At 53.9% G+C, this 19,519-nt stretch overlaps 1 protein-coding gene across 3 annotated transcripts in view; it reads right to left on the reverse strand.

Annotated features, from left to right (window-relative positions):
- The window catches only part of LOC147031692 (uncharacterized), a 47,380-nt gene that overhangs the window by 15,149 nt on the left and 12,712 nt on the right, over positions 1 to 19,519 (reverse strand). The gene's annotated exons all lie outside the window — the stretch shown is intronic.

Genomic DNA, 19,519 nt, shown 5'->3' on the forward strand with positions numbered 1-19,519 from the left:
CGTGGCGTCATCATGTCAGGCGCTCTGTGCCTGAAGGATCACCTGGCTGGAAGCGTGGCAAATAGGATAGCTGCTGTTGTTGCCTCCAACGACTGAAGGTGAATGGAGGTTATGTTTTCACCCCTGTCTGTCTGCCTGTGTGTGAGCAGCATATCTCAAAACGTTGTTGATAGATTTGGACAAAATTTAATGGACTGGCTGGATGTGCGACAAGGACGAATTGATTTGATTTTGGTGACGGTTCGGATGCAGATCAAAATTTGGGTAAAGATGCGGATGCGGATGCGCTCAGTGGCGGTACAAAACCTAAAGCGTTCAGCCCAGCGGAGGTATGTCGTTCTACTTCTTTCTTTCTTTCTTTTTATCGCAAGCGCATCTCCAGCATGATAAATTATTGTTAGGAGAAATAAGTGCCTCAAAACCTTGGTGAACAAACCAAATTGTCTCGGAATTGTCCCACTTTCATGGTATTCCCAATCGTGCGCAGTCACGCCCCTCGCTTGGCCATTCTGCAGGGTTAATCCCCGGTGAGACCCGGTCAAGTCACTTGGCGGGGCAAGACCCAGCCTCGTTACAATATCATTGCACAAAATTTCAGAAATTAACTAATATTTTTACATGTTCTGCAATAAAATGTCCGCATCAACCTTTAATCACCATAAGTTGCAATGCAGCAAACACAGAAACATCCATAAGAAAAAAAAAATTGATGAGCGTCCAATGAAGGTGAAATCCAATAAAAAATCAATGATCTGATGAGAAATTGTTTATTGATGGCACCTGGTTGAGGAACACAGATGTCTCACAGGATGGTCGATGATTGTTTAATTGAATTGAATTTTCCATTTATTTATTACGAGCAAAGGTACCCGGCATTGCTGGGCAACACCGGGTCCCTCCTCCCACCCCTTCCCCTGCCTCCTCCCACCCCACACCCCTCCCTCTGGACTCCCACTTCCTCCTCTCACCTGCTCCTCTCCCTCCTCCCACCCCAACTCCTCTCATCCACCCCTCTCTCCAGACTCCCACACATCCCTCTCCCTCCCACAAAGGAATTTTCACAGGGTGTATATTTGGAGAAGTTAGCTGAGGTGGTAACCTTTTTTTTTCTACTAACTTTTCTTTCACCCTTGAGAGTTATGTCATTAGATGAGCAGTAAAATTACCTCTAAATCGATGTATAGGTTGTGTTTATACTACTTTTGTTTTTTGAATAATTAGCGATGAGCACATTTGAGAGGTCATGCAACTCATTCTTTGCCAAACTTACTGATCGTTGTCATGTCTTAAGTTCTTTTTTTCACATCTGATACCATATTTGTGTCACTGGCAGTGAATAAAGCGTTTCTTGCAATGTTTGGTAAAAAAATAAATAATTAAAATAAAACCCGCTTTCCATTCCTACCAACCTCAAACTTGCCATGCGTCATGTCAAAAATCTGTCCCCAAGGGACAAATTCATCGATATGGCTGAAATAAGTCATGGGAGAGATGTTTAGCCTCGTCACCATGTAATGAATCTGGGGTGTGTTCAGTTACCAAGTTTCTGGAAGAGCGCTTGCCAAGTGACTTAAGCACTCAAGCAAGCATTCCATTTGAAACCGCTGATAAGGAACGGCTAGCTTGGCAAGCACTTTCTAGCTGCTTGGTAAGTGAACACACCCCTGGACCTCTTGACAACATACAGTATATACAAAATGCCAACAAAAGGACAGAATCCTGAATATTTTAATTGTAATGAAAATGTACCTTGTTAGTCCACACCCTGTGTAGCAGGAGACGGGGTTTTGCAATCCCTTCAGTGTGTTGTTGTTGGTTGTTATCTCCATATGCGGGTTTCAGAATGTAGAATGGAGCCCTCCCAGGTCTCGAAGTATCTACGTGTGCGTGTGTGTGTGTGTGTGTGTGTGTGTGTGTGTGTGTGTGTGTGTTGTTACGGTTGTGGGGATAGATGGAGGAATTTAATAGGAAAGTTTGGATTTAATCGAGTTGTTTGGTCTGGGGACGTGTAGGAGACATCTTGATGTAATTAAGCAGGGAGACTATGAGCTTAAGTGTTGCGTGATGTGGTGCGGTGTCAGTTAGAAAGGGATTAAGGATAAGTTCCCCTCGTGTGTAATTGTCCCCCTGTGACTTATCCCTATGTTTTTGTATTACAAACCAGCAAAGATGGAGTTGTGCTTTTATAACAACAACTACAACAAAAGCTAGCCAAACGTGCTGAGCAGGCGGAGGCCCGGCCGTCCTGGGTTTCGTGCGAGCAAGCCATGCCCCAGAAGTGGAACGGTGGTTCGGGGTGACATCAGAGAGAAGCGAGGAGGAACGCACGAGTGGGGAGAGAAGGACGCACGTGGTCGAGAGAGAATGTAGCTCGGAGATGGCCTGTAAGAACAGGGTTTTACGGCTGGCTTTCCTTCGACGAATGAAGAAGACGGCATGATTCTCGTATTTGTGCTGAGGCGAATTGGCTCGTGGACTGAGCAAGACGCAAGCCATTGACTGTTTGGCTGAGCCATGAAGTGTGTACGTTTCTGAGGAGGGAAGGAGAGCATACCTCGTGGCCTGATCACGGGACCTCAGAAATCATCTCTTCGTGTGGGCGATCGCTGTGAACAGACCGGGTACAGGAGAGGAACGGTCTGGATATTTGTTCATGGGATGAAGCTGCACGATGGTTGGTGAGCCTTGGTGTTGAATACCACTCAGGAATTGCCTGACGTACGTTTTCCCGCTGCGAGAGAGTGGCTTGGCGCCATTTTGCACGTATCTACACATGCAGAACGAAACGCCTCAATTCCAAGTTCCACAAAGACCATCTCTGGACCAAGATAAGTGCCAAAATAAAGGAAGGATTTGCTTTTATTTTGTTTCCCCTTGTCTGCATTCAAGTCTGTGTGTTGAGGCACCTCGACTTTTGGATTTATTTACTTCACGTTATTATAATTACATTTTGAATTATCATCCCTTGTAAAGGTTTGTCTATTTTCATTTAATATCGCAGTTATTTTAAGTTGCTTTGTCCGTGTATTTGTCGTGGGGTTCGAGTATACCCCCCCTGTGCATCCATCTGTGCTTCCGTCGCTCCGCCAGTGCCGCGCCCCACCCCTCCCACGTTATAATCTCCGAGAATCAACGTGTCCGCCTCCCAAGAAGAACCGCTCGGCTATCCTGGCTCTGGCGGTGTTGACTGCCTGTCACCACAAATTGGGTCAGGGGGATATTAACTTAACTACCAGAACCGCGACTATATATATATATATATATATATATATATATATATATATATATATATATATATATATATATATATATATATATATATTGTTGTGGGCCGGGAGTTGGTGGCGAGAACGACCACTGGGTGGGGAAAGCTTGCGTCGTCTCCCAACAAACACCCCGGAATTGTCGGCCGTCGCTCGGATAACTCCGCGAGCCGGCGGGTTGTTTAACTGACCGTGGAACGCCAATATCTCGAGCACGTGGCGTAGGGTTATTTTGTCTAGATCCAATGTACCAAAGTAACCACGCGGTCTCAGCTACCGGGGATCCACGCCCTCGGAACGCCTGGCCGAACCCGATTCACTCTACCAGCAGCGGTAAAATTACACCTACCGACTACCACTCTGCCACCCACCTTTCCGGTTCGGATGCAGTTGAGCAGGCCTGCCCAGGACTAACAAATTGTCCGATTACCGGGGATAAAAACCCCGCCTAAACTCGGATCCGAACCATGCTGGACCAATGCAATAAGGGACAGAAACTGACTGGGAACATTTCTGTGATGATTTATTTACAGTAAATGAAGATGCAAAGCAAGACTTAACGTGAATATGCAAGCAAGGAATATTTACAATGATCCAAAAACACTTATTCAGGTCTACTTAAAGACGGGCCCACACGCAGACACACACACAAATGAAAATAAACCCAGAGTTCTTTATTAGACCCTCGCAGCCGAGGAGAGAGATGAGCTGGGGGTCAGAGTCCAGCTGGGTACCTCACCGTCGGAGGAAGGGGGTGCTCCGCGATGCGGCACCTGACAAAGGTCGTTGGTTTGGTCCCCAGTCGCACGTGTGGGACTCGTGGTTTGTGGCGGAGCTCGGGTGGTGAATAGCGGGGTCCACGGAGGGGGTCAGGGTCGCTCTTTCTTTTCCTTGTAAAGGGCCAGCAGGGACACGTTCGCCGCCTTCACGACCTTCTGCTCAACCCTCCGCTTCAAAAGAACTGCACACTCAACAACAACCCTCAGAACCCTTTCAAAAACCTTGTCAGAAACCTGTGGAGAACTTCCTCCAAGACCCTTCTTCCTCACTTGACTCTCAACCACCACAACCCTGTCAAAAACCTCAGAACAACCTTCGAAACAACCCCTGCCTCAGAGAGTGCTCGGGAATTTATTGACCTCCTTCAACGGGGCAGGGTCACTCGAACAGACATCACTCCCTACCCTGATTGGACAGGCTCCTATGGGTTCGCCCTTTCTGGGCGGGGTTTCGACCCCTGCTGGGAAACCCCACCCTTCTCTTCCACGCAGGTTCATACTTGTCGAGCAACAGTATCAATGTTGCAAAGGTCGTCGTGAAAGAGTTACAATGTTTGTGGAAGCTGAGAAACTGTAATCGCGAGATCCTGCCTCGGCACGTCAGGGTGGGAGAAGGCAGCCGGTTCGCGGTGGATCGTTATGGGGGATGGGATGGTTGTTAGATGAAATAACCTAACGAAAAGAAATCGCAATGCACACCTTTGATTCTCCCACAAGACAAAAGGAAGGGTTCTATCTCACATGTACTTAACGGCATAACTAACTTTTTGGACCTGTATCTTGAGTGCATATGGTTTCCAGATCCGTAACAATATATATATATATATATATATATATATATATATATATATATATATACATATATATATATATATATATATTTTGTTGCGGTATTCGCGCCCGCCGGCGTGCTGACGGCCACGTAACTCGAATCGCGGCACGTCGCCCACCGGACGGACAATCCAGTCGTGACCCTCTCGGACTAACGCCGGGAACCAGTCACGGGTGGACCTTCAGTCTCACCGCGGTCGAGGCCAATCAGCCCCCGCATGGGACAAGGGTTGCTCGTCAAATTTGACCTACCTAAGTACCCACGCGGAGGGTAGACCGGGCGTCGCACCTCGCCGCAGGTCGACTTCGGACACGGGCCACTTAGCGACCCGTTCCGTACTATCAGAATAACCGAGCGGTGTTATCGTCGACCTCGACGGTTCGATTAATTATCGGGCGTATTCAGCCCACTACCAACCCTTTACGTGAAGCAAGATGAGGATTCAATGGGAGAAATGACGAAGCGAAGCGGGAAACAGTTCAACACTAAAGCACATTTATTCGCGGCACACGGGAAGCACACATATACAATTCCACCAAATGCACACAGAAAAGACACAATTCCATTTACACAAAAAGCAAATATAAAAGCGAAAACACAATGCAGAGCTAATACCGACTACCGAGCACACGGCAACACTTATACAATTCTACTTCACAGACGGCGCCGACAACACATACCCAAAACCAAGGAAAAGAATACCCCCAAGGATGAGGCGGGCCTGAGGCCGAGACCGGGTCGCGCCTACCCGTCTGGTGATGAGACGCGAAGCGGCGATGGCGCCCCAACCCCGCGGGCCTCGCGGGCAGTGTCTGGTAGGGGGTGGGAAAGGGGCCCCCTTGGTCGCACTATCTCAGCGCGGGGGGAAACAGGAGAGGGTTGCTGATGCTCGGGGTATAGAGGATCTTTATTATCCCTGGTGTGCGTCTCCACCTCGGCCAGGTCGCGCTGTCGGCCTCCCTCGGGTGCAGCTCCCTGCACGACGCGAGCACCCCCTCGTCTGGTGTCGCCGCCTTTCCACAGCTCGTCCCCTCCGTTCCGACTCCAACGCACACGACGAGCAGCTCCTCCGCCCGCGAAGTCTTGACCCTCTGCTTCCGACTCTCCTACTCTCCGCCTCTGGACTCTCCGACTCTCCACTCTGGACTCTCCTCCTCTCCGCCTCTGGACTCTCCTACTCTCCACCTCTGGACTCTCCGACTCTCCTCTTCTTGACTCTCCGACCGACTCTCCTGACTGACGAACACGGTCCTTTTATCCCCCCGTAGCTTCGCCTTTGACCCCCTCCCTTTGACCTTTCACCTCGCTCCCCATTGGCCCGAGAAAAAGTGGGCGTGAAGGCTTTTTGATCCACAAATTTGCATATATCGATCGTCCTGGAGGCGGGGCCAAATCGTCCCTCGCTCACCGATTGGATGGCAAAAAGTGGGCGTGTGTCGTTTTTGATCCGTTTTTGAAGCACAAAATCCGTGATTTTTTACACACTGTTCGACGCGCGCCCTGCACGAGTCCAACACCGGTACCCACAGCGGGGCAAGAACGGTGGCGATGCTACGGTTGCGAGGTGTGACGGGAAGGTCGTGGCGGTTGTGGTGAAGCGGTGGTTGTGGTTGTAATCATGGCGGTTGGTCCAAAATAAAGATAGTAAAAGAAAAACGGCTATCCTGAAGAGTCGCAGCACGCATAAATGACATGTATTCCCACTAGACAACGGGTTTGGACCTAACTACACATGTACTTACCGAGATACCTCACCTAAGGGACCTGAATGGTGGTTTGCGAATTTGGTAACCACAACACTACCCCCTCCCCTTTTTACAGACTCGTCCCGAGTCGTCAAATTTTCGTGTGCCATCATGTGTAGTTTTCCCCTAGTACATTTCACCTACGGATCCCTGAGTGCGACATTCATGGTATTCGTGTCCCCAAAATAAATAACCTGAGGGCTGCGTAACTACCTAAACAAACTCACTCACACGGACGACTTAAATAAAATTGCCGGCGCTAAGACATACATGCCGGGGGCGCACTCATATTTACAGTACATCTTAACCTTAACTTACAAATTTTACACTAAACCATGGCCCAGGATCATTGAACTGCAAAGAAAAGCAGTTAGCAGGGAGCCAGGCTGCCCACATGCAGTCTCTGGCTCAAACAATGCAGGTGACAGGGAACGTGGCTGGCTGCTCACACGCAGTCCAAGGCCTTCCCTTTTGAACTGAACGCAGTGAACCACAACGGTGCATGGGCTGCACAAACGCAGTCTCCGTGCCAGCTCAAGCGGCACACGCAATGAGCCCAACGAATGGATGCATGAATGGATGGACGCAAACACGGTGCACGGGCCGCCACTGCAGGCCCGTGTTGTAGCTGCCAACAGGGCTGTTCTTGCAGCTTGCAAACTGTTGCCTTGATCCTGGCGCACATGGAAATGAACAGGGGGGGGGGGGGCAAAGCAAAATTGAACGGGGCTGGTGAACATGGGCAGTGGGCATGGCATGGCAAAGGTGAGCAGGCAAACTCAGCCCGCAGAATAAGGCCGCTGCAGGCAAACACAGCCGGCAGATGAACTGGCCGGCACAGGCCTTGAAGTACCACAGCTGCAGATGAACTGGCCGGCACAGGCCTTGCAGCACACAGCTGCCGATGAAGTTGGCCGGCCTCCGCCTTGAAGCAAAACACGGCCAGCCGATGAAGTTGGCCAGCCTTTGCCGTTCAATGGAGGTTGGTGGAGGGAGTGCGGTGGTGCTGGCCACTTGGAAGGCGGGCTCGGACCTACCTACCTGTCTCCCTCCCAACCTATCGCCTTTGCCTGTCACTGTACATACCCACTCCCTTAATTTGTCAAACCCCAATTTAGCCCCAACTTATTTTTTTGTTGTTTTTATTTTTACTCCCCCACTATAAATCGTCCCCTCACCCCCTTTATCGTCCTTGTTCGGCTAACCTATCCTGTCACCTAGCCTACTCCCAACCCCTACGTTCCCTTCCCGGAGGGGAATAAGGGAGAGCCAGCGTCCTGTGCCGAGGCCCAACGAAGCCTCAGAATGGCCTCCCCAGAGTTCGGCGATCTATAACCAAAGTGGGTCCAGCGGCCCACAACGACAGCGAGGGGATGCATGGTGCGGAGGGGTACATCTCCTAATCTACCCTAACCATTTAACTGTTAAACTACCCCGGGGCTTTCAACAAGCGCCTCTCGCTTAAACTATTGGTTCTAACAACCCAGATTCCCGTCGCCTGTGTTGGTGTCCTCACAATTTCGGGCCTCGCCCCCCCAATTTTCTCTCCGTGCCCTCACACGGTCTCCTGGCTGGGACACGTGGCTCCCTTTGGCAGGCACGACCCTCTGCCGAATCTCCCGCTATGGCACCCCGGGCACTACACTGCCTCCGGAGCCTACCAGCTCCCTAACACCGGGGAGTGCCCCCATGGCACCTCCCCTGAAACGCACACGTGGCAGGCCGGCCTCCGGGCCACTTTCCGAGGGTCACCCGTGCCCACAACACTGCCCACGCGGCTAATGGCGCCCGGGCCCCCGCACCAAGCAGGCGCACCCGTGCCCACTACTCTATCCCGGCCCCCATGGGCCCATGGCCTACCGCGGCCGACTAGCCTGGTGCCCGGGGTACCCACTCAGCGATACTCACCTTTCGCAGCCACGCTCCCAAGCCCGTCAACAGGGCTCCTGCACCCCTCCAAATGGGTCTCGAGCCTACTTTCCCACCAACAACAAAACGACCTCCATTTTTCAATTTGACTAACCCAGCTAACTCACTCTACACTGACCCCGGGGTCCCTTGGGCGGGAGTCACTCCTCCCCCCAATCACTCATCGCACCATGCATTCCCCATTCGCTCCATACACACAGACCCGCTGGCCTCACTCACTCACCAAGCACATGCCTCACAACTCACCAACTCTTCAACACACACACCGCTGAACTCTGCCATCCTTCTATCTGCATCCCCTAACTAAATCGTGCTCCCACGTCGTCCCTTATACTATAGCACGTTCCTTTTAACACTACGTAGCTAAGCTACGTCCCCTCTACACATTCACAGGTCTGTCACTGTCTCCAAATCATCTCATTTTATTTCCCAACCTAAATCTGGCTACAATCCCTCTAACTAATCCATTCCACGGACTCCATGAGGACTTACCCCCGCCCCATGAAGTCGGTCTAGCTAAGCTAACCCTTCCCCCTAACTAGTTTCCATCCTGTGCCCAGGCCAAGGGGGTCTTCCACCCCTTGCCCAGGAATCCTGTACACCCGAAAGTGAGGCTTGCTTTTCTTTTTTTTTTTATGCGCAGCACCTGCGCGGCAACTCAGAGCTCGCGCACTTTGCACCTGGCCGTGACGTCATGCAGCTGCACGTGTACCTCGTCCCTCCTTGGACGGTACCATCCGGCAGAGATACCCCTCCTGCCGGATTCCAACCACACGTGCAGCCATGACGTCACCGTGCGCATAAAAAAAAAACACAAGCCCCACGTCTCGAGGGGTTCCCCACGCGAACACATGTGCTTTGCCCGTTGGAGCTTAACACACACGATCGCGTGGAGAACCCGTCCGGTCCAAATCCATTTACCTGCCTAAACTTTGTCCGTCCGCGGGATCGGCAAATCCACCGCGTGCGTTTCCGGACCGGGACTTCACTCTCGCAAGCGAGCACGTGGCGGTCTCGTGTGTTGCACAGCACGAACCGCGTGCTCACTGCTGGGTGAACCCGGCACGGTCCCCGAAACAGCTACAGCCGCTACACGGCTTTCTCTCCTCTGTCGCCGTCTCCGTCTCCCTTCCACCCACGCATACCTGCGTGTTACGACGCACACAGTCCACTCCATCACATTCACACCGGGAGACGCGGCTGCGTGCTCCCGCATGCCAACCGACATCTCCCTCACATACCGCTCTCTCACACACACGGTCTCCCTTGCACACAGCGACCTTGCACACGGCCGTTCACTCACGCACGGTTCCTCACCACTCACACAAACCATACTACTTACACACGCGGGGGCACTCACCCGCGGTGCCTCATCCACACTTCGTGCCTCACTCACACACGCGGGGGAACTCACGCGCGGTGCCTCACTCATACACACGGCGACACTCACACACGCGGTCCCTTCCACACACGGTGCCTCACCCACACACGCGGGGGCACTAACCCGCGGTGCCTCACTCACACTCCGTGCCTCATCCACACACGGCGTGCTGGGAAGCACGTACTCCGGCACCATCGCCACCACACCACTCACACACGGGGTCGCTTCCACACACGGGGACGCACTCACACCTTGCACCACACACACAGGGACAACCACACTGGGGATTCGTGTCCCCACAAGGGTCTCCGGGGCCTCTATACCCCCCAAGCTCTCCAAGCACCTGTCCACAGCACTCGTCCCCTCAACCTCGCAAAGCACGACCGAACTCACCTGGTCGTGACTCGCCTCAAGGGGGCATACTCCCTCCCCTCGTTCCTGGAGGAGGCCATCCAGGTGCTCGCACTGGGTCTCTACCCAGTCCGCCAGCTCACCCTCACTATCCTCCACTACCTCCGTGTGTGTGTGTGCGTCACTTACCCCGTCCTCACCGTGCAGTCTCTCCTCTATCGTTCCCTTCCCGGCTACCGTCACTGCCAACTCTTCACCCTTTACCTCCCTTGTCTCAACTATTATTATTTCCTTTGTCGTCACCTCGTGTCTCGTCTCACACGTTTTGGTCTCCCCATTTAATTTTTCCCTTTTGGTCACCGTCGATTCCTCTTTCACGACCCTCGCCCAACACGCCCCCGAATTATTTTTTACCCGCCTCCACCGCGGGCCTGTCAGCCCGTTGCCCCCCCTTCCAGCTCGTTTGCTCCCACACGTGGACTCGCCATTCCCAGCTCCCTGGTCACGGCCTTCATGCCCGCCTGCAGACATCGGCCCATGTTCTGCGTCGCACTCCGCAGTTCTTTCATTTGCTTGTTCATGTCTTTCATTTCGTTTTTATTTCCGCATTCATTTGTGCCAGCATGGTGAATAGCTGGGCCATGTCGGATGCACTCAAGTGAGCCGTTTCGGCAGGGGGTTGGGAAGGGTCTTGGTGGAGAGGGGGGAGGTGTCATACACGCGGCCGCTGCCGCACACCCACCTCGGGCCCTGGGTTCAGTTGGGCGAGTCCGTGTTCCTGCACAATCAACATTTCCTGCACGGGGATTCCATCCTGGACCATGGACTCTACATTACTACACATATACATTTCCTAATACCCCCGGCTCCCGCTCGCCTTGAGACGCCATCTTGCTTCTCGTGAAGGGTTAATTTAACTCGCTCGTAATTTGGAGGGGAATCGGGGTCGCTTCTCTCACCCCTGGACCGATTCCCGTGAATTTGGCCGGAGACAGGAGAGCCCGTTTTCCTGTTCTCCGATACCAGTGCCGCGAGGGGCGATGAATTTGTATCGCACGACCTGACACCAGTGTTGCGGTATTCGCGCCCGCCGGCGTGCTGGCGGCCACGTAACTCGAATCGCGGCACGTCGCCCACCGGACGGACAATCCAGTCGTGACCCTCTCGGACTAACGCCGGGGAACCAGTCACGGGTGGACCTTTCGGTCTCACCGCGATCGAGCCAATCAGCCCCCGCGTGGGGATCAGGGTTGCTCGCCAGGTCGACCTGCCTAAGTACCCACGCGGAGGGTAGACCGGGCGTGCGCACCTGCGCCGCAGGTCGACTTCGGACACGGGCCCATAGCGACCCGTTCCGTACTATCAGAATAACCGGCGGTGTTATCGTCGACCTCGACGGTTCGATTAATTATCGGGCGTATTCAGCCCACTACCAACGCTTTACGTGAAGCAAGAAGACGATTCAATGGGAGAAATGACGAAGCGAAGCGGGGAAACAGTTCAACACTAAAAAGCACATTTATTCGCGGCACACGGAAGCACACATATACAATTCCACCAAATGCACACAGAAAAGACACAATTCCATTTACACAAAAAGCAAATATAAAACGAAAACACAATGCAGAGCTAATACACCGACTACCGAGCACACGGCAACACTTATACAATTCTACTTCACAGACGGCGCCGACAACACATACCCAAAACCAAGGAAAGAATACCCCCAAGGATGAGGCGGGCCTGAGGCCGAGACCGGGTCGCGCCTACCCGTCTGGTGATGAGACGCGGAGCGGCGATGGCGCCCCAACCCGCGGGCCTCGCGGGCAGTGTCTGGTAGGGGGTGGGAAAGGGAGCCCCCTTGGTCGCACTATCTCAGCGCGGGGGGGGAAACAGGAGGGGGGTTGCTGATGCTCGGGGTATAGAGGATCTTTATTATCCCTGGTGTGCGTCTCCACCTCGGCCAGGTCGCGCTGTCGGCCTCCCTCGGGTGCAGCTCCCTGCACGACGCGAGCACCCCCTCGTCTGGTGTCGCCGCCTTTCCACAGCTCGTCCCCTCCGTTCCGACTCCAACGCACACGACGAGCAGCTCCTCCGCCCGCGAAGTCTTGACCCTCTGCTTCCGACTCTCCTCCTCTCCGCCTCTGGACTCTCCTACTCTCCGCCTCTGGACTCTCCGACTCTCCTCTTCTTGACTCTCCGACCGACTCTCCTGACTGACGAACACGGTCCTTTTATCCCCCCGTAGCTTCGCCTTTGACCCCCTCCCTTTGACCTTTCACCTCGCTCCCCATTGGCCCGAGAAAAAGTGGGCGTGAAGGCTTTTTGATCCACAAATTTGCATATATCGATCGTCCTGGAGGCGGGGCCAAATCGTCCCTCGCTCACCGATTGGACGGCAAAAAGTGGGCGTGTGTCGTTTTTGATCCGTTTTTGAAGCACAAAATCCGTGATTTTGTACACGCTGTTCGACGCGCGCCCTGCACGAGTCCAACACCGGTACCCACGCGGGGCAAAGAACGTGGGCGATGCTTCGGTGGCGAGGTGTGACGGGAAGGTCGTGGCGGTTGTGGTGAGGCGGTGGTTGTGGTTGTAATCATGGCGGTTGGTCCAAAATAAAGATAGTAAAAGAAAAACGGCTATCCTGAAGAGTCGCAGCACGCATAAATGACATGTATTCCCACTAGACAACGGGTTTGGACCTAACTACACATGTACTTACCGAGATACCTCACCTAAGGGACCTGAATGGTGGTTTGCGAATTTGGTAACCACAACAATATATATATATATATATATATATATATATATATATATATATATATATATATATATATATATATTGTTGCGGTTTTCGCGCCCGCCGGCGTGCGATGGCCACGTAACTCGAATCGCGGCGCGTCGCCCACCGGACGGACAATCCAGTCGTGACCCTCTCGGACTAACGCCGGGAACCAGTCACGGGTGGACCTTTCGGTCTCACCGCGTCGAGCCAATCAGCCCCCGCGTGGGATAGGGTTGCTCGCCAAATTCGAACTACCTAAGTACCCACGCGGAGGTAGACCGGGCGTCGCACCTCGCCGCAGGTGGAGAAACGACTTCGGACACGGGCCACTTAGCGACCCGTTCCGTACTATCAGAATAACCGGCGGTGTTATCGTCGACCTCGACGGTTCGATTAATTATCGGGCGTATTCAGCCCACTACCAGCCCTTTACGTGAAGCAAGATGAGGGTTCAATGGGGAAAAGACGAGCGAAGCGGGAGAACAGTTCAACAATAAAGCACGTTTATTCTCCGCACACGGAAAGCACACAAATACAATTCCACCAAATGCACACAAAAAAAGAAAACACAATTCCATTTACACAAAAAGCAAACACAAAAGTGAAAACACAGTGCAGAGCTAATTCCGACTACCGAGCACACGGCAACACTTATACAATTCTACTTCACAGGCAGGCGCCGACAACACATACCCAAAACCAAGGAAAAGAAATACCCTCAAGAATGGGGTAGGCCTGGGGCCGAGACCAGGTCGGGCCTACCCGTCTGGTGATGAGACGCGGAGCGCGATGGCCCCGCAACCCGCGGGCCTCGTGGACAGTGCCTGGCAGGGGGTGGGAGCAGGGCCCCCTTGGTCGCACTATCTCAGCGCGGGGGGAACAGGAGGAGGGTTGCTGATGCTCGGGGTATAGAGGATCTTTATTATCTGCGACGGCGTCTCCACCTCAGCCAGGTCGCGCTGCCGGCCTCCTCGGGCGCGCAGCTCCTTCACGGCGAGCACCCCTCGTCCGCCCTGCGCCGCCTCTCCACAGCTCGTCCCCTCCGTTCCGACTCTCCTTCGCCTCGTTCCGACCTTTACGACTCCCTTCTTCCTCGTTCCGACTTCTTACTACTCGTTCCGACTTCTTACTCCCCTTTTACTGACGAACACCGTCCTTTTATCCCCCCGTAACTTCGCCTTTGACCCCCTCCCTTTGACCTTTCAACTCGCTCCCCATTGGCCCGACAAAAAGTGGGCGTGAAGGCTTTTGATCCACAAATTTGCATATATCGATCGCCCTGGGGCGAGACCAGTCGCCCTCGCTCACCGATTGGACGGCAAAAGTGGGCGTGTGTCGTTTTGGATCCGTTTTTGAAGCAGAAAATCCGTGATTTTGTACACGCTGTTCAACGTGCGCCCTACACGAGTCCAGCATCGGTGCCCATGAGTGGCGCGAGACGACGGCGATGCGATGGTGGCGAGTTGCGACGGTAAAGGTTATGGCGGTTGTGGTGAAGCGGCGTTGTGGTTGGTGGTTGTTGTTGTGATGGTGGCGATTGGTCCAAAATAAAGATAGTAAAAGAAAAACGGCTATCCTGAAGAGTCGCAGCACGTATAAATGACATGTATTCCCACTAGACAACGGGTTTGGGCCTAACTACACATGCACTTACCGAGATACCTCACCTAAGGGACCTGAATGGTGGTTTGCGAATCTGGTAACCACAACACTACCCCCTTCCCTTTTTACAGACTCGTCCCGAGTCGTCCAATTTTCGTGTGCCATCATGTGTAGTTTTCCCCTAGTACACTTTACCTACGGATCCCTGAGTGCGACATTCATGGTATTCGTGTCCCCAAAATAAATAACCTGAGGGCTGCGTAACTACCTAAACAAACTCACTCACACGGACGACTTAAATAAAATTGCCGGCGCAAAGACAAACATGCCGGGGGCGCACTCATATGTACAGTACATCTTAACCTTAACTTACAAATTTTACACTAAACCATGGCCCAGGATCATTGACTCTGCAAAAAGAAAGCAGTTAGCAGGGAGCCAGGCTGCCCGCATGCAGTCTCTGGCTCAAACAATGCAGGTGACAGGGAACGTGGCTGGCTGCTCACACGCAGTCCAAGGCCTTCCCTTTTGAACTGAACGCAGTGAACCACAACGGTGCATGGGCTGCACAACGCAGTCTCCGTGCCAGCTCAAGTGGCACACGCAATGAGCACAACGAATGGATGCATGAACACAAACACGGTGCACGGGCCGCCACTGCAGGCCCGTGTTGTAGCTGCCAACAGGGCAGTTCTCGCAGCTTGCAAACTGTTGCCTTGATCCTGGCGCACATGGAAATGAACAGGGGGGGGCAAAGCAAAAATTGAACGGGGCTGGTGAACGTGGGCAGTGGGCATGGCATGGCAAAGGTGGCAGGCAAACACAGCCCGCAGAAGAAGGCCGCTGCAGGCAAACACAGCCGGCAGATGAACTGGCCGGCACAGGCCTTGAAGTACCACAGCTGCAGATGAAGCTGGCCAGCTTTTGCCGTCCAGTGGAGGTTGGTGGAGGGAGTGCGGTGGTGCTGGCCACTCGGAAGGCGGGCTCGGACCTACCTACCTGTCTCCCTCCCACCTATCGCCTTTGCCTGTCACTGTACATACCCACTCCCTTAATTTGTCAAACCCCAATTTAGCCCCAACTTATTTTTTTTTGTTGTTTTTATTTTTACTTCCCCACTATAAATCGTCCCCTAACCCCCTTTATCGTCCTTGTTCGGCTAACCTATCCTGTCACCTAGCCTACTCCCAACCCCTACGTTCCCTTCCCGGAGGGGAATAAGGGAGAGCTAACGTCCTGTGTCGAGGCCCAACGAAGCCTCAGAATGGCCTCCCCAGAGTTCGGCGATCTTAACACCAAGTGGGTCCAGCGGCCCACAACGACAGCGAGGGGATGGTTGGTGTGGAGGGTTACATTTCCTAATCTCCCCTAACCATTAACTCTTAAACTTCCCATGGCCTTTCAACAAGCGCCTCTCGCTTAAACTATTGTTTCTATAAAACCAAATTCCCGTCGCCTGTGTTGGTGTCCTTACAATTTCGGGCCTCGCCCCCAATTTTCTCTCCGTGCCCTCACACGGTCTCCTGGCTGGGACACGTGGCTCCCTTTGGCAGGCACGACCCTCTGCCGAATCTCCCGCTATGGCACCCCCGGGCACTACACTGCCTCCGAGCCTACCAGCTCCCTAACACCGGGGAGTGCCCCCCATGGCACCTCCCCTGAAACGCACACGTGGCAGGCCGGCCTCCCGGGCCCCTTTCCGAGGGTCACCCGTGCCCACTGCACTGCCCACGCGGCTAATGGCGCCCCGGGCCCGCGCACCAAGGAGGCGCACCCGTGCCCACTACTCTATCCCGCCCCCCCATGGGCCCATGCCCTACCGCGGCCGACTAGCCTGGTGCCCGGGGTACCCACTCAGCGATACTCACCTTTCGCAGCCACGCTCCCAAGCCCGTCAACAGGGCTCCTGCACCCCTCCAAATGGGTCTCGAGCCTACATTCCCACCAACAACAAAACGACCTCCATTTTTCAATTTGACTAACCCAGCTAACTCACTCTACACTGACCCCGGGGTCCCTTGGGCGGGAGTCACTCCTCCCCCCAATCACTCATCGCACCATGCATTCCCCATTCACTCCACACACACAGACCCGCTGGCCTCACTCACTCACCAAGCACATGCTTCCACTTCACTCACCATGTACACGCTTCCAATTCACTCACCAACAACTCTTCAACACACACACCACTGAACTCTGCCATCCTTCTATCTACATCCCCTAACTAACTCGTGCTCCCACGTCGTCCCTTAAACTATAGCACGTTCCATTTAACACTACGTAGCTAAGCTACGTCCCCACTACACATCCAAAGTCTGTCTCTGTCTCCAAAATAATCCCATTAATTATTTACCCAACCTAAATCTCGCTACAATCCCTCTACCTAATCCATTCCACGGACTCCATGAGGACTTACCCCTGCCCCATGGAGTCGGTCTAGCTAAGCTAACCCTTCCCCCTAACTAGTTTTCATCCTGTGCCCAGGTAAGGGGGTCTTTCACCCCTTGCCCAGGAATCCTTTGCACCCGAAAGTGAGGCTTGGCTTTCTTTTTTCTTTTTTTTTTTTTCCCATGCGCAGCACCTGCGCGGCAACTCGCGCTCTTTGCACCTTGCAACTGCCCGTGACGTCATGCAGCTGCACGTGTTCCTCGTCCCTCCTTGGACGGGACCATCCGGCAGAGATACCCCTCCTGCCGGATTCCAACCCCACGTGCAGCCATGACGTCACCGTGCGCATAAAAAAAACACAAGCCCCATGTCTCGAGGGGTTTCCCACGCGAACACATGTGCTTTGCCCGTTGGAGCTGAACACACGATCGCGTGGAGAACCCGTCCGGTCCAAATCCATTTACCTGCCTAAACTTTGTCCGTCCGCGGGATCGGCAAATCCACCGCGTGCGTTTCCGGACCGGGACTTCACTCTCGCAAGCGAGCACGTGGTGGTCTCGTGCGTTGCACAGCACGAACCGCGTGCTCACTGCTGGGTGAACCCGGCACGGTCCTCGAAACAACCACAGCCGCTACTCGGCTTTCTTTCTTCTGTCGCCTTCGTCGTCTCCATTCCACACACGCATACCTGCGTGTTACGACGCACACAGTCCACACCATTAAACTCACACCGGGAGACGCGGCTGCGTGCTCCGCATGCCAACCGACATCTCCCTCTCATACCGCTCTCTCACACACACGGTCTCCCTTGCATAACCCATACCACTCACACGTGGTGCTCCATTCACTCGTGCCTCACTCACACACGCGGGGGCACTCAACCGCTGTGCCTCATCCACACACCGTGCCTCATCCACACACGGTTCCTCACCCACACACGCGGGGGCACTAACCCGCGGTGCCTCATCCATACAGGCCGTTTCACTCACACACACGGCCTCTTCCACTACCACGGTGCCCCATCCACACCCGGCGTGCTGGGAAGCACGCTGCTCTGGCACCATCGCCACCACACCACTCACACACGGGGTCGCTTCCACACACGGGGACGCACTCACACCTTGCACCACACACACAGGGACAACCACACTGGGGATTTGTGTCCCCACAAGGGTCTCCGGGGCCTCCATACCCCCAAGCTCTCCGTGCACCTGTCCACAGCACTCGTCCCCTCAACCTCGCAAAGCACGACCGAACTCACCTGGTCGTGACTCACCTCAAGGGGGCATACTCCCTCCCTCGTTCCTGGAGGAGGCCATCCAGGTGCTCGCACCGGGTCCCTGCACGCTCCGCATGAGCTCACCCCCATTATCCTCCACTACCTCTCCGTGTGTGTGTGCGCGTCACTTACCCCGTCTTCCTCGTGTAGTCTTTCCTCTATTTTTCTATCTCCCGTGTCTCTGCCAACTCTTCACCCTTTACCTCCCTTGTCTCAACTATTATTTCCTTTGTCACGGCCCCTTCATGCCCGCCTGCAGGCATCGGCCCATGTTCTGCGTTTCACCCCGCAGCTTTTCGTTTCTTCCTTCATTTGCTTGTTCATGCCTTTCATTTCGTTTATAAATTCAGTTGTGTTTGCATCCATCTTCGTTTTTTCTTCGTCCATTTCCTTGTTCATGTTCGCAATCATCTTCGCTGTCGTTTCCGCATACATTTTTCGTTCATTGCCGCCAGCATGGTGAATAGCTGGGCCATGTTGGATGCACTCAGCTGAGCCGTTTCGGCAAGGGTTGGGGAAGAGGTCTTGGTGGAGAGGGGGGAGGTGTCATACACCGCGGCCGCTGCCGCACCCACCTCGGGCCCTGGGTTCAGTTGGGCGAGTCCGTGTTCCTGCACAATCAACATTTCCTGCTCGGGGATTCCATCCTGGACCATGGATTCTACATTACTACACATATACATTTCTAATACCCCCGGCTCCCGCTCGCCTTGAGACGCCATCTTGCTTCTCGTGAAGGGTTAATTTGCTCGCTCGTAATTTGGAGGGAATCGGGGGTCGCTTCTCTCACCCCTGGACCGATTCCCGTGAATTTAGCAGGAGACAGGAGAGCCTGTTTTCCTGTTCTCCGATACCAGTGCCGCGAGGAGGGCGATGAATTTATATCGCACGACCTGACACCAGTGTTGCAGTCTTCGCGCCCGCCGGCGTGCGATGGCCACGTAACTCGAATCGCGGCGCGTCGCCCACCGGACGGACAATCCAGTCGTGACCCTCTCGGACTAACGCCGGGAACCAGTCACGGGTGGACCTTTCGGTCTCACCGCGATCGAGCCAATCAGCCCCCGCGTGGGATAGGGTTGCTCGCCAAATTCGAACTACCTAAGTACCCACGCGGAGGGTAGACCGGGCGATCGCACCTCGCCGCAGGTCGACTTCGGACACGGGCCACTTAAGCGACCCGTT

The sequence above is a fragment of the Eptatretus burgeri genome, chromosome 2 (assembly GCF_056783735.1).
Source record: "Eptatretus burgeri isolate ZD-2024b chromosome 2, Ebu_testis_v1, whole genome shotgun sequence".
Lineage (NCBI taxonomy): Eukaryota > Metazoa > Chordata > Myxini > Myxiniformes > Myxinidae > Eptatretus > Eptatretus burgeri.